This window comes from Acipenser ruthenus, chromosome 12, assembly GCF_902713425.1.
Source record: "Acipenser ruthenus chromosome 12, fAciRut3.2 maternal haplotype, whole genome shotgun sequence".
Taxonomy (NCBI): Eukaryota; Metazoa; Chordata; class Actinopteri; order Acipenseriformes; family Acipenseridae; genus Acipenser; species Acipenser ruthenus.
The window spans coordinates 36,534,538-36,550,299 of NC_081200.1; the positions used below are offsets into that span (position 1 = coordinate 36,534,538).

The window sequence follows — 15,762 nt, forward strand, 5'->3', positions numbered from 1 at the left end:
CGTTAAGGTCAACAAAGAGACATTACGATAATACAATTCCCACAACGTTGATTCATATTGTCCTCGTTAGAAGATACAGTAGCATAAGAAATCGTTTTGTGCAGCTCCGCATTTTAACGGCACGTAATATTTTAAAACTTGCACGCGTCCTGGTGTACCAAGCAGGATTCAACAGCTGCAGCACTCGCTACTTCAAAACATCATTCCATACCTGAACAAAGTGACAAATGCCATATACAGACAATATACACATAACAAATAACAGAAGATTAATTATCGAACAAGCCTCGTCCGGTGTCATCATCATACGAAACAAAAAAAGAGAGAAATAAATCTGTCGTCTGTAATTCATTCCTTGCAGATATAGCGTCTAATTTACTAAAAGCAACAATCTTCGCAGTCAAACCTGCTTTATGCTTAAGATAGGCTTAATGGTCTAAGGCTAAACCAACTGTAATCCCAAGATTTCACCGACTATATAATGTAACACTCTGGTGACAACTAGCAATCAAGAAAAAAGAGACATGCTTATAATTGTACTACATAGCAATGTACAAGCATTGCTGCCTGTAAATCCGCCTTAAGCACACAATTCAGTTTGCCTATGCCACGATTCCCGCGATATATTCATAAAACCTGCATGTGTAACTGTACTAAATACATTGCTGATGTCGATATACAGGTGCATTTCTTATAATCAGATTACCCGATTTTATGAAGCAAAGCATTGTTTTGGATATGACAAATGCGGTTCCAGTGCAAATGTCTTAATTGTCATTGGAACCTTCAATTTAAATTCTTTCCATCTCAGACACAAACGCGCGCACACCGCACCAACGCCACCATTTCAAACACAGTACCAGACAAGTGCGAACATTTCAAATATTTGAAAATAAAACACATGCAATCCAGCAGATTTTTTCTAAATCTGAAAATAATTCCAGTTGACATCTGCATGTTTTCAATGGCAATGCGATCCTTTTCCAAATATAACTACCCTGTTTTCTTATAATATCGTGTGTTTATCGTCTCGTTAACAAACTTACTTACACCCGTAAGTTACCATAGATGTTCTGAGCACAAACAGAATAAAAAACAAAGTGTGATATTACACATAAAACAACAATAAAATAGGGTTAATAATGCGTTGGTCTCTGTTGTTGTAAATATCGAAGCTACCTAGAAATAAAACCAATTCAAATGCGTATTACTGGAGTTTGGTGTTTTAAACCAACACCGATTTAAATGTATTATTTAAGTACAATTATTTATAAATTAATTCACGAAATTACCGCTCAGTGAAACTGGTCAACAGGCAAGCATTGACAGTTTGACAACCTCTGCTTTGAATATAAAGTAGAAAAGGGAAAATCCACTAACATCCCTGAAAAAAAAAAAAGAAACATGCAAATTCTAATAGTAATATCATTAAAAAAAATTAACAGCTGAAGAAAACATTGGCTACATTGCATACATTGATATTCAAAAGTTGTTTTCAATTGATCTAACCATCAAAATTGACATGATTTTAACCGATTACATTTTACATGTATATTTCATGTGGCACTTTTTCTCTCAAATATAATTTTATCTGAATACAAAAAAATGTAATTATTATTTAAATAAAAACAAATAAATAAATAATACACATTTAAAACAAAAAAAAACAAAAAACCTCACCGTGTCTCTGTCCCTCTACCGTTTGCATTTCTCTCCCCGCTTTCCACCACTTCGTTCTCTCGATTAGGTTTTCAACATAAAATCCCCCTTTTTAATGAATGAAACCAATGACGAATCCAGGGATAAAAAGCAAGACCTTTATCTCCCAATCTGAAGTTTATAGATAATCCTGGAGACGGTTAATTGTTAGTGGTTTTGTTTATATTATAAACAAGAATCTTCTCCTGTGTATATTTTCCCCTCGCAGCAGCGAGTGTCTCCGAGTTTCTCCCACTCACTCACGCTCTCCTATCGCTTGCCTACTTGCTCACTCGCACTCTCTCTCTCTCTCTCTCTCTCTCTCTCTCTCTCTCTCTCTCTCTCTCTCTCTCTCTCTCTCTCTCTCTCTCTCTCTCTCTCTCTCTCTCTCTCTCTCTCTCTCTCTCTCAAATTCAAATTCAAATTCAAATTGGCTTTATTGGCATGACAATAAAAATAATTGTGTTGCCAAAGCACATACATGGCATAACCAACTCAAATATACAGACAAAGAATTTTTCCTAATACTAACAGTATCCCTCCTCCCTCTATATTAATACAGTAAACAGAATCCCTCCCTTCCCCTCTATATCAAACAGTACCCCCTTCCCCCCTCTATATTAAACAGAATCCCCCTCCCTCCCTCTATTAAACAGAATCCCCCCTCCCTCAATTAAACAATACCCCCTCCCTCCCTCCCTCCCTCTTTCTATATTAAACAGAATCCCTCCCTCCCTCCCTCTCTCTTTTCCCTCTCTAGTGTGACGTGTTCACGGTCTGTCCCTCAGGCTATGACAGGTCTCCACGTATTGACCGGCCAGTCTGGCTGTGTGTTTGTCTTCCCCCAGCAGGATTGACAGCTTCTGGGTATCACACATTTTTGGGAATTCTGGGACTAAATCACAGAATTTGGGGAAGAAAATGTCCCTTATGTTTTTATATTTTTCACAGTGTGTCAGGAAGTGAATCTCTGTCTCGACCTCTCCTGTCTCACAGTGACCACAGTGCCTGTTCTCCCTGGCCAGCCAGGTTTGCCTCTGTCGGCCTTTTTCAATGGCCAGGTTGTGGTCACTGAGCCGGTATTTGGTCAGGATCTGCCTCTGCTTTGTGTTTCTGACAGTTACCAGGTATTCTGCCAGGGTGTAATTTCTATTTAGGGTCCGATAGCACTCTAGTTTGTTTTGTGTTTTAGTGTTTGTATCCCAATGGTCCAGATAGGAGTGTTTCAGGTGTTTTATAATTTGGTTGACACTAATTGGAATTGTTTTTGCAGTGCTGTCCTGAAGCTGACTGATGTCAGTGTTGCTCAGCTCAGTGAGCTTCAGGACCAGCTGGCTGAGGGGACTCTTTTCTGGGCTGAGCTCTTGGTATTGCAGGGCTTTATGATGGAGTGAGTTTGGGTCACTAGTTTTTAGATGAATCCAGTATTTTAATGCTCTTTTTTGGATGTTAATAATCAATGGATAAAGGCCTAATTCAGCCCTGCATGCATTGTTTGGTGTTTTTCTTTGTAATCTCATGATGTTTTTACAGAACTCTGCATGCAGGGTTTCTGTGGGGTGTTTGTCCCATTTTGTGTAGTCCTGGTTGGTGATTGGACCCCACACTTCACTGCCATAGAGAGCAATTGGCTGAATTACACTTTCAAAAATTTTGAGCCAAATTTTGACGGGGGGATTTATATTGTAGAGCCTCCTCTTTATGGCATAAAAAGCCCTGCGTGCTTTCTCCTTTAGTGCATTCACTGCCAGGTTAAAGCTCCCTGACGCACTGATGGTCAGACCCAGGTATGTGTAGCTGCTGGTGTGCTCTAGGGTGGTGTTACCTAGAGTGAAGTGGTACTTATTTCCCTGAGATCTGGCTTTCTTCTGGAATATCATGACTCTGGTCTTGTTCATGTTTACTGCCAGGGCCCAGGTCTGACAGTACTGCTCTAGCAGTGCCAGGCTCTGCTGCAGCCCCTGCTCTGTGGGTGACAGCAGGACCAGGTCATCTGCATAGAGCAGAAACTTGACTTCAGTGTCATGTAGAGTGAGGCCAGGGGCTGCAGACTGCTCCAACACTGTGGCCAGCTCATTGATATAGATGTTGAACAGTGTTGGGCTCAGACTGCAGCCCTGTCTCACCCCACGCCCTTGTGTGAAGAATTCTGTTCTTTTGTTGCCAATTTTCACACCACACTTATTTTCTGAGTACATCGATTTTATGATGTCATAGACTTTACCCCCTACACCACTTTGAAGAAGTTTAAGAAATAGTCCTTTATGCCAAATTGAATCAAATGCCTTTTTAAAGTCTATAAAGCAAGCGAATATTTTTCCTTTATTAGTTTGATGGACGTGTTTATTGATTAGGGTGTGTAGGGTGTAAACATGATCAGAAGTGCGGTGTTTTGGTAGAAATCCAATCTGACTCTTACTCAGGACACTGTGTTCGGTAAGGAAGGCCAGTATCCGGGCGTTAATGATACTGCAGAACACCTTCCCCAGATTACTGCTCACACAGATGCCCCGGTAGTTATTGGGGTCGAATTTGTCTCCACTTTTATATATGGGTGTTATAAGCCCTTGGTTCCAGGTCTCAGGGAAATACCCAGCTCTCAGTACAAGATTGAGGAGTTTGAGCAGGGCCTCCTGCAGCTTGGGGCTGCTGTGTTTGAGCATCTCAGCGTTGATGCTGTCAGGTCCACTTGCTTTTTTTGATTTGAGGGCCTTGAGTTTATCACTCAGCTCCTCCACCGTGATTGGGGTGTCGAGGGGGTTCTGATTGTCCTTAATACAGGATTCTAAATTTTTTAGTTTTTCACAAATGGCATTTTGAGTTTTTTGTTCTTTGTTTTGTATTTCTTTGTAAAGGTTTTCAAAATGTTTTTTCCAAATGTTTCCATTTTGGATGGCCAATTCTTCTTTTTTTGTTGAATTTAGGTTGTTCCAGGTTTCCCAAAAATGATTTTGGTTTATTGACTCCTCAATTTCGCTGAGTTGTTTATTAATATGGTCTTGTTTTTTATTTCTTAGAGTGTGTTTGTATTGATTCAGTGCCTCACAGTATCTGAGGCGTAAATCTGGGCTGTCTGGATCTTTATGTTTTTGATTGGATAGCTGTCTTAGTTTTTCCCTTCTAGTTTTACATTCTTCATCAAACCACTTTTCTTTGAATTTATTCTTTTGGTTGTTTTTCCGATTTACTATTTTTAATTTAGATTTTTCTGCTGCTTTTCTAAATATGTTATTCAAATCTTTTACAGCCAGAGTTACTCCTGTTTTTGTGTGTTGATACTGTGTGTTTTGAAATGTGTGTATTAGGGTTTCTATTTCATTGGTGCCAATTGCTTCTTTGTATATTTCTGTGCTGTTTGGAGCCCATCTGTAGGAATGGTTTAGATTGTACAGCTTACAGGGCTGTGTCTGTGTGTTGTTGATCTGCTCTGTTCTTTTTATGAACACAGTGATTTGACTGTGATCTGACAGGGGGGTTTGTGGTCTGACAGTGAATGCATTAATAGAGGAGGGGTCCAGGTCAGTGATGGCATAGTCCACCACACTGTTACCAAGAGCTGAGCTGTATGTAAACCTACCTAAAGAGTCCCCTCTGATCCTGCCATTCATGATATAGAGGCCTAGGCCTTGACAGAGATTCAATAATTGTCTCCCATTTTTATTTACCACACTGTCATGGCTATTCCTGTTTGTGGTCATGTGCGTGTGGTATAGAGGGGATTGTCCGAATATGTGGCTGTTCCCCTGTGTGTTCATGAAGTCAGGCAGAGTGCCTGTTCTGGCATTAAAGTCACCGCAGAGCAGCACACTTCCCTGGGCCTGGAAGTGGCAGATCTCTGTCTGGAGATCATGGAAGGTGTCTTCCTTGTAATAAGGGGAGTCCGATGGGGGGATGTAGGCTGCACACAGGTAGATATCTGTTTGGCAGGTGACAATGCTATTACTCATTTTTAGCCACAGGTGGGTCTCTCCTGTTCTTATTGGTCTAATAGAGTCGGTGAGCTCCTCTCTGTACCACACAATGATCCCCCCTGAGTCTCTGCCACGTTTTACGTGTGAGTGTTTCAGGGAGGGCACTATAATCTCCCTGTAGCCTGAGGGACAGTGAGTGGACACATCAGCACGGCACCACGTCTCGTGGAGAATAATTATATCTATGTTATTTATATTTCTGATGAATTCAGGGTCTGTGCTCTTCAGCCCAAACACTGACGAACACAAACCCTGAATATTCCAGGAGCTAATTGTAAGCGATCTCATATTTATAATTTAAGCTATTTATAATTATTATCTAGAATAAAATATAATGTCAGAAACATTGAACATAAATCAGTAACATGTTTTACACTATTAAGTATTTTCTTATTATTTGTATTATTTTCTTATTCTAATTATTATTAGTTGTACATTTCTTTTCTAATACATTTAGAGTGGGGTGTACTTAGCTCATGATTTTGAAAATTAAGTTCAGGAGCTGCCGTATCTCCCCCATCTCAGAGCTGGCTAGGGTCCTTGGTTTGGAAGCAGCTGCTGCATAGCTGTGTTGCTGCTGCTCTGTCTGACTACTGTGCTGGAGCTGCTGCTGTTCCTGGATCCCTCTGGGCTGGGCTCTGTTGGGCTGGGTCCCTCTGGGCTGGGCGCTGCTGGGCTGGGTCCCTCTGGGCTGGGCTCTGCTGGGCTGGGCTCTTCTGGTCTGTTGTAGTGTGTGCTGCCAGTGTCCAGGCTGCAGAGGCTGGTGTTCTTGGGGGGGTCTCCTCGTAAGCACAGGGCTGCGCTGTCCTTGGTGGTGGTCCAGTGTGCTCCTGTTTCGGGGGTGGCTGGCGGGGTCTCGGCCCATGGCAGTGTCCTTTAGGTTTTTGGCGAAGATCCTAACGCCTTCCTGGTCGAGGTGTACATGGTCGTACAGGTGCAGCGTGCTCAGGGTGGGGTGGTGTGCCAAGTGGACATTAGGCAGAAGGGCACAGCCTCTGGAGATGTCACTGTTGATCCTCTGAATAGTGTGCTGGGGGACGTCCTCTCTGGGCAGCAGGGTGGAGATCACTATCTTCGCACCAGGGAACTCCTTTGTGGCCTTCTCCGCTACTCTCCTTACCGACTCGGCCACATCTTCCCCCTGAGAGCCCAGGTCGTTGGTGCCAGTGTGGATGATAATGTGCTCGGGGTCTCTCAGGGTCGACTGGCACAGGAGCTGGAGCGCCCTTTCTGTAGTTGGGCACCAGAATTTTGCTACCCGGCTGCTGGGGAAGAGTCTTCGCTGGTTCAAGTACTTCCCGTTGGAGTCGATAAGAATGGCTACCTTGGAGCTGTATATTTTATTAGCCTGTCTACTCGAGGGAGTCTGTGTCTCTGGGGCAGTGTGTGTGATGTGGGAGGGAGGGGCAGTGTGTGTGGTGGGGGAGTGGGGGGTAGTGTGTGTGGTGGGGGGGAGTGTCTCACTGTCGGGGTGTGCTGGGGGAGTGGGGTGTGTGTTTGGATCAGTGTGTGTGGTGGGGGAGTGGGGGGTAGTGTGTGTGGTGGGGGAGTGGGGGGTAGTGTGTGTGGTGGGGGGGAGTGTCTCACTGTCGGGGTGTGCTGGGGGAGTGGGGTGTGTGTTTGGATCAGTGTGTGTGTGGGATGATGTGGTGTGTGTATCGGTGTCGGTGTCAGTCACACAGGCCCTGCTTGCTGTAGCTCCTGTGTTCTTGGGCTGGCTGTGGTGTTGCTGTTCTGGGTGGGGGGGAGGAGGTGTGACTCTGAGTAGCTGCTCTCTCAGGCTCTGTATGCTCCTCTCTTTGCGCTGCAGCTCCTCTCTCAGCTTGGCCAGCTCGTTTCTCAGGGCCTCGTTGTCCTGCCGCAGCTCTCCCATCTCAGCTCCCAGCTCCCTGATGGAAGCCCTGGCCTCGTTCCTCACCTGCCTCACCTCGTCTCTTATCTGCTGCACGAGGTCGTTCTCTGTCAGCGTGGTCAGGGTGAGCTCCTTGAATTCTGCAAACTCCACCTCCAGCAGTGAGAGGCATTCCTTCAAGTGCTGCACTGTGCTGGGCAGTCTGGGGGTGAGCGGGGGGGTGCAGGGGGCTGTGTCTGCAGTGTGGGGGCTGCAGGGGGCTGTGTCTGCGGTGTGGGGAGCTGGCTGCTGTTCTGGGTCTAGTACCTCTGGATTTTTTTTCTCCTTCTCAGCCAGTTCTTTTAGAGCCTGGAAATCTTTCTCGAATAGTTCTAGGCTGGCCTCAGTTCCCTGAATCATAATAGTGCCATTATAAAACACATTGATGCTGAGCCTTGTGCTGTCAGGGTCAGTTTCGTCTCCTATACGCAGTTGCCTTCCTTTGCAAATCCCTCCCAGCTTGATATTACTATGTGCTGTGCAGAGGGCTGTGTGCCAGGCAGTGGGGTGCTGTGTATAGAACAGCAGGTTGGTTTTGGTCCTCTTGCCCCCAGCCAGGCTGCAGTCTGTTATCAGTGTCTCTGGGGACTCCTTCATTAGCTTGTTCTTATAAAGCTTCTTTGCCTTTGCACTGGTGACCTCATCAGGGTATCGGATTACACTGCTAGTCTGGCCCCTCCCACTCTGCAGGTCTAAATTGATACATTTATCCATTCCGACCAACTGCCAAAAACCAACCGGTTTCAGCTGCTTTCAGTGACTGAGAGTTTTTAGCTATTAGGTTTTAGTTAATTTGTTATATTAAAAAGGCTTACCTTTTATTTTCCTCTTCAGTTCTTTTCTTTTTCTTTCTTTCTGTTTATTTCAATTTGTCTGTTTCTTTCTATTTCTTTCTGTTTCTTTCTCTTTCTTTCTGTTTCTTTCTCTTTCTTTCTGTTTCTTTCTGTTTCTTTCTTTCTTTCTCTTTATTTCTTGTTTAATTTTCCTGGAGGTCTTATTTCTTTTCTTTTCCTCTTCAGTTCAGTTCTTTTCTTTTGCTTTCTTTCTATTTCTTTATTTCTCTTTCTTTCTTTCTTTCTTTCTTTCTTTCTTTCTTTCTTTCTTGTTTAATTGTTTAATTTTTCCTGGATGTCTTATTTCTGTAGTAAAAGTTTTCCATTTGTTTTTTATTTGTTCTTACTGATTTATATTCTTAATTCTCACAATTAAATTTACTCTAGATTAACATTTTTTTTAGTTTAAATTAAGAGCTCATCTTGCTGCTGCTGCTCTCTCTCTGTCTCTCTCTCTCTCTCTACACACACACACACACACAGGGAGATCGTGAGCGCTCGGTCATTTTCGGATATTTTCGGTAAAGACGTTATTCTACTTTTTCCATATACAAACACATTGTAATATGTATGGTAATACAATAGTAATGTGTCAACTAAAAATTAAACAACAAATTGGTTACGTTTACTATGTTTACATAGGGGATATCTCTAAGAAAACATAAAGTTTTCTTTGACCTTAAAGTAGCGGTGTTCAGAAAAAATATAGCGTTATATGGCCCCACGTGTTGCTACAGCTGTTTAACATACCTGTAAGTTTTCTTTTCATTGGGAACAACCTGACAACTTTTTACACTTAACATTAAAGTCTGTTTCAACGCTCTTTTCAAAATGGCTGCTCTAGTGTAATGGGGATTGAGTTCTGTCCTGTAAATCACTGCAGGTTGCCACGTCGGCAATAAGCCTTACACTAGTATCAGTGCACTAAAGCGGACGTTTTGAAAAGAGATTTGACATAGAATTTAAAGTTATAAGTGTAAAAATGTGTCAGGATGTTAACAATGAAAAGGAAAATGACACGTACGTCATTTAAACAGTGATTTCACACAACATTGTTTGACAGGTTCACATTTTCAGCCTTTTGAGATGTGACAGGGTTTTATTTATGTGCCTAGTTCGTGTACATATCCATTTTAAACATAGAGTGTTATACCTTTTTGAAAGGCTCAGCGTCTGTAGAACCTGAAAATACCAAGGGTTACACTCTGACATTAATTAAAATCTAAATCAACACAACTGCAAAGCAAAAAACAAAAGTAGAAAATACATACACATTTTTTTTTTCTTTTATTAAATTGCTTTAAAAATATTTTTAATTCATAACAATTATCATCAGTATAATTGTGTAAATATATGTTAGAATATGAATAATGTATGAGCAACAGCAAACTCATTCAGATTTCAACTTTTGTTCAGAAAAACACTTTCCATATAAGTAAATAAAAACTAAATACTACATTATAAGAAAAACTAAGTATTAGCTATACAAGTAATATACAGTACTACATTGGACCAAATTCATACGTGGCAAAATTTAAAAAAAGAACCAACAAAGTAAAATAATAATAATAATAATAATAATAATAATAATAATAATAATAATAATAATAATAATAATAATAATAATAATTATAATAATAATAATGTGTAACACTAACAACAGCAAAGTTTATAACTGATGCATTATTTTAAGTGTAACATATTAGCCTACTAAACAATTGTACAATTTATTATACTATTAGTATATTTATAACCAGGGTTTATTTTACATAACTAGTATCTATTGAAAACTAAACAAGCAAAATTGGAACGTTCCCAGACTCATCTACTACAGAAACTTCATAATCGGTGTGAAGATCTGCTCCTTCAACATCTTCTGTTTTGTGGGTCTTACAAAACGAGTTATAAACCTCTGCGGTAAAGTTTTTTTATTTTTTTATTTTTGTTTATTTAAAACATTTTTTATTGTTTCAAAAACAAACAAGAACAGAGAAAGTAAGTATAGACAGAAATAGATACAACAGTTAATAAACAACAGTTGTAATACATTTTACAATAGGCAGGGGGAAGAATCTTACAATCTTATATCTTTCACATATTTTAAAAGTTGTAATGGCTTTTTGTTATTAGAGGTCTTTATTATATTTATAGCTCTCAGGTAGAGTATTGCTCTTTGATGCTATACGGTAAACACTGCACCCGGGCCATAGATACTGAAATGCTGCATCGCGTATCCCAAAAAAACAACTCTATTGGTTAGGCGCTTTAGTGAAGTGCATTTTGATTGGTTTGTCTGGCTGAAGGTTGTCATGTGGATATTTCACTACGGTAAATGTTTTAATTGTTTATACCTATTGTGGGTAGTTTAATATGCCGTAAGTCAATTATTTATATTGAACCCAATCTATCGGCAAAAAAATAAATAAATAAAATAAAATACAAATATCGAACTTGATCCACAACTAACTGCCGTTTGGTTGTGTGCAATTACGTCATCAAACGAATTCCTCAGAAATTATAATGAGCGTCTGCAAAGGGTTAAAGCTGTACGTTTAGCACGTAATTAAAACTTTGAAGAATATCTTTTTTTTTCTGTCTAAATGTTACAGTAATGTTGTTTTTATGACTTTATGACTGTACCTATCCTATCTTATTATGGGCCATAAATCTTAAAGATTAGACTTATGACGATGTATAACATCAGTATTTTACACTTAGTCTTACTTTACACTCTGCCTAAAGCATATTTAAGTACTCATGAATGTGTTACTCTTGATAAGACATTTTATATGCTAACTGCCTATAAATTTGCATTATGGTTTCGTGTAGAGCACATTTACTGTTGTGATATGAATGTGCCAGTGATTGCCTTAGGTTCCTGCACCCCTTGAATCATTACAAAGAAAGAAAAAAGGTTGTGGGATATTTTGATTATTATTATTTATTTATTTATTTGGCAGAAGCCTTTATCCAAGGCGACTTGCAGGTGTTACAGGGCAACACAGGGTTACAATGCAAGGTCAATATTTAAATACAGTATAGTTTCCAGTAAGTGCAAATTCTACTACTACAGTACAGTGTGAAATAAAATACAAGTTAGGATTACAACAATCTACAACGACATAGTAGTAGTGCAATAGTGCAAGGTAGTATCCAGTAAAGTGGTGCTTAGGATGTAGTGCTTATGGATATATAACCACAACATGTTAACTGTGAAACCTAGATCTGATGCAATAGTTTTAAAACAAAATGAAGTTTATGTATCCTGCTAGAATTGCACACATCACAATTTGCTCTAAGCCTGCAATTCCATGCTGGTAAGCTGGGGTATCAGATGTATTTCCTACTGTAATAATTCCAAATTTATAAATTCACAACACTAGACCCATTTTTCTGGCTGCACAACGAAAGAATGATACAAGACCACATATTGGGCAAGCCGATTGTGAAGAGGAAACATTTTTTTTTGTTCCTGTGTGTAAGAGACCTTGCCTAGGCTGGCATAATAAGACCTGGAGCCATCCCTTATATAAAAAAAGTCCCACAGTAAAAGCACTGCAAAGTGTAATAAACCATAGTGAAAGCATGGAAAAGTATAGGTAAGCATTTAAAGAATAGTGAGGTATGGTAAATCATATTAATAAACATGACAAAGTAGAATACATGTATAGTAAATGCACAGATAAAACTGCAAAAATTGCCCAGCAAAATTCAGAGTTTTCATTGAACTCAGCCCTAAGCATGTTAGAAGCAGAACATTTTGAGGGATACCGTTTTATAACAAGGAGTGGAGGTACATGCAATTGTAGCAATGCAAATATGATTTCCTTTTCTAGTGATTTCTGCTGACCTCACCCAGCTTTACTAGAAGTTGTACTTGACACTTAGGGAGTTAGTATTGCTATTCAATACATTTAATTCAAGTAACATTCCTTCTGTAATATGTACCTGGTATGTTTACAGTAAGCAAATATGGAATAATAAAAATGTGACTTTCACTCTCATTGTTAAGTAGCCTTGGTCTTGTTACCACCGAGTGTAGCATTCCATTATATTTTCATTCTAAACTGCCATGCAAACATCACAGCAAATTACTGTAAATAGAGTAGAGGTTTTTTCTTTTACAAGTTTTTTTGCATTTTGAATTGAAATTATATTTTCCCTTGTATTTTGGCCACGTTTGTATATTTGTATTTATAATCCAGGGTTGACAATGAAACGTGAAAGCAATGTGACTGGCCGAGCAAGGTTCCAGCTGTCCGTATATTGGATGTATACAGTCAGTTGGAACCTTGTCACATATTTGAAATCACTGCGCTGTCTCACAGAATTTAAAGTACCGGTAGCCATCTTGTTTACAGTTACAGATTTACAGTAACTATAAAACTGAGTGACCAATTACCAGCAAAAAAAAATCGCCAAAAGTAGTAAGTAGACATGCCGATTTGGATGAAGAACAATTAAATGCACTGGAAGATAGCAAAAAAATACTTTGTCACTTAAAATAATGTCTTTTTAGCAGGTTGTAAACACTACAGAAAAACACAAATATATATTGCATATTTTAGATAAAACCCTATATATTACATTCCCTCCAATACAAGTGACAGTTTAGATAAAACCCTAACATCATCATTTTGTTTATTATTGCCATTACTGACGTGATGCTCATTCAGTTCTTTGCTGTGCAGAGGCATGCAACTCTGACCTCCAGCATTGTAATGACTGCAGTATTTTACCACACTCCTTATGTTTATTATTTTTTTATTATTATTTATTCTATAAATTTAGAGTCACCAATTATTATTTTTTTTCCCCCAATTTGGAATGTTCAATTATGTTTTTTCTCCTCACTGAAGCGAGTCCCCACTCAGCACAGACGTTCTGATGGCGTGCGAGCGTTCTTCGATCTCACAAGCCTAAAGCCAGAATCGCTTTTACACCGAGCAATCCAGAGCAGAGGTGGGCAGGCTACCGATCCCGGAGAACAGAGACCAACCCTGCTTCTTATCCACTCTGAATGTGCTTGGTGTCCGGCCAGTCTGGTTTGCTGTTGCGCGATGAGGAGAATGAGTCCCTGCCAGTTTCCCATCCCTTACCCCGGGAGCGTCAGAGCCAACTTGGTGCCCCCCTCTGGGGCCCCAGCAAAGTTCGGCCTCTTTGCACGAACTGGCGCCGTCCGAGCTGTGTGATTCATCCTGCTATCCCAGTGGCGGCGCTTTAATGGGATGAGCAACTCAGGGACCCTTTATGTTTATTATTTATTAGGTGATTGTCACAGATCTAAAATCAGAAATCCCACTGCTTGCACCACTCCCCAAGACCAGAAATATATTAACAGTATTTGTCTTGAAAACAAACAGCAGGCATTAAAAGGATCACATAGGAGTTGCTTGTTTGATATTAAACTATTTGTATATAAGAGACCATGGATATGTATTGTTGGTAGTGAACATTATACAAACTTCTTTGTCTCGATCCAGATTTCACTTGGAAATGATAAATGTTTAACAGTTTACTATTAACAGCTAGCCAAAACACCCACACAAAACAAACATACCTGTACTGGAGACCGTAACAACTTACCTTCAATAAAAGACCTCTCAAAGAAAACAATTCCCTCAACAAAATGTTCAAAAGAAAATCAAATAATAATTTAAAAAAAACATGTGATTGATATTATTTTCTTCTCTATTTAGGCAAAACAGAAACCTTGAAAACACCTCCTCTAATGAAGGCTGTTGGTGTTTGTTGTCAGCACTGATTAGTCATTGCGGGAGACAAAAGACAAGCTCCGTGACAGGGAGGTGTTTTTCCAATCCTTTGAAAATACTTTGAATTCATTACATTACATTATTTCTATACTTTTCTAAGAGAAAGTGCCACTATATAGAGACATTACTTCAATGTATGCAGATGATCATTGCTTCAATCAATGTGTTCGTTCAACCAGTACAGAGGCTCCGAAATTCCTTGGTGAAAATAAATACTATCTGTTTTAAATTGCTTCCTAATAACATTGTTTATCAAGTGTTACCTAATCAAACGTTTGCTGTTTAGTTCTAATTTTGCATGTGGAACTAAAGTAATGGTCTGATTTACATGTTAATGTCAACTTAATTAATTGAATGTATGAAATATCAAGTACTAGACTAGCAATAACTTGTGCTAAACCATGTCCAAGCCATGTTGCCTTACAATGTGATAAGCTGTTCTCTATGTAAAACTCTAAAATGTGGGCTCCTGAGTGGCGCATCCAGTAAAGGTGCTCCGCGTGGAGTGCAGGATGTGCCCTATAGTCTGGACGTCGTCGGTTTGAGTCCAGGCTATTCCTTTGCTGACCGAGGACGTGAGCTCCCAGGGGACGTTGCTCAATTGGCTGAGGGCCGCCCGGGGGGAGGGAGGGCTAGGTCGGCCAGGGTGTCCTCAGCTCACCATGCACCAGCGACCCCTGTGGTCTGGCCGGGCACCTGCGGGCTTGCCTGTAAGCTGCACAGGGCTGCGTTGTCCTCCGACGCTGTAGCTCTGGGTGGCTGCATGGTGAGTCTGCAGTGTGTAAAGAAGTGAGTGGCTGACAGCACACTCTTCGGAGGACAGTGTGTGTTCATCTTCACCCCTCCCGAGTCAGCGTAGGGGTGGTAGTGGTGGGCTGAGCCTAAAAAAAAAAAAAAATTGGACCTTACTAAATTGGGGAGAAAACAATAAAAATAATTGCCGACCACTAAATAATTTTTTTTTAAAAAAGACTAGAAGTGACTGAAAGCAGCCCTTTTGTAAACACCTCTTCCTCGCTTACCATTGACAGACTTGCAATGGCTCTACACTTTTGGTTTGGGTGGTATCTGAGTCCATTGTGTGGCATCTTTTTCTGTTTGAGATCAAGCCTGGATTTGTACAGGACATCTGCAGTTGACACCGTCACTGGGAAATAACTCCTTTTGGATCTAATGGTCACTTACTCATAGGCTGGCTTATGCTAAAACTATTGTTTAGTCCAAAAAAACAAAACAAGAAAGTATTCTATTTGGTAACTACATTGTAATCAATTACCATCACATAGTAACTACTTATATTACCATGTAATTAAGAGGTAACAAAGTTACCTTTCAGTTACTATGTGCATACCACAAAAGTAGATTACCACGTGTGGTAGTAACTTAATTACTATGCCATATGGTGAGTGGTATTTATTTATTTTTTTTACAGTATATTACACTGATTTTCAGATAAAGAAGGAAATATGAACCAACATTGACCCTTTGAATGAGGTTGAACACCGGGTATAGTTGTTAGATTCCAACCATAACTATCGGACAGAAAAGATTTATGTTAAAGCAGCTTGCTAATGCAGTTAAAAAACTGGACATAT

General features: G+C 40.1%; 1 protein-coding gene across 16 annotated transcripts in view; it reads right to left on the reverse strand.

Moving 5' to 3' along the window:
- Positions 1-1,968, reverse strand: part of LOC117417102 (receptor-type tyrosine-protein phosphatase F) — a 168,139-nt gene extending 166,171 nt beyond the window's left edge. For 15 of the 16 annotated variants that reach the window (XM_034028897.3, XM_059035007.1, XM_059035005.1 and 12 more), the window contains exon 1: positions 1,681-1,968. The gene's annotated coding sequence lies outside the window, so the exon portion shown is untranslated. The remainder of the gene's footprint in view (positions 1-1,680) is intronic. The other variant, XM_034028898.3, reaches the window with a different exon arrangement.
- Positions 1,969-15,762: the final 13,794 nt, after the last annotated feature.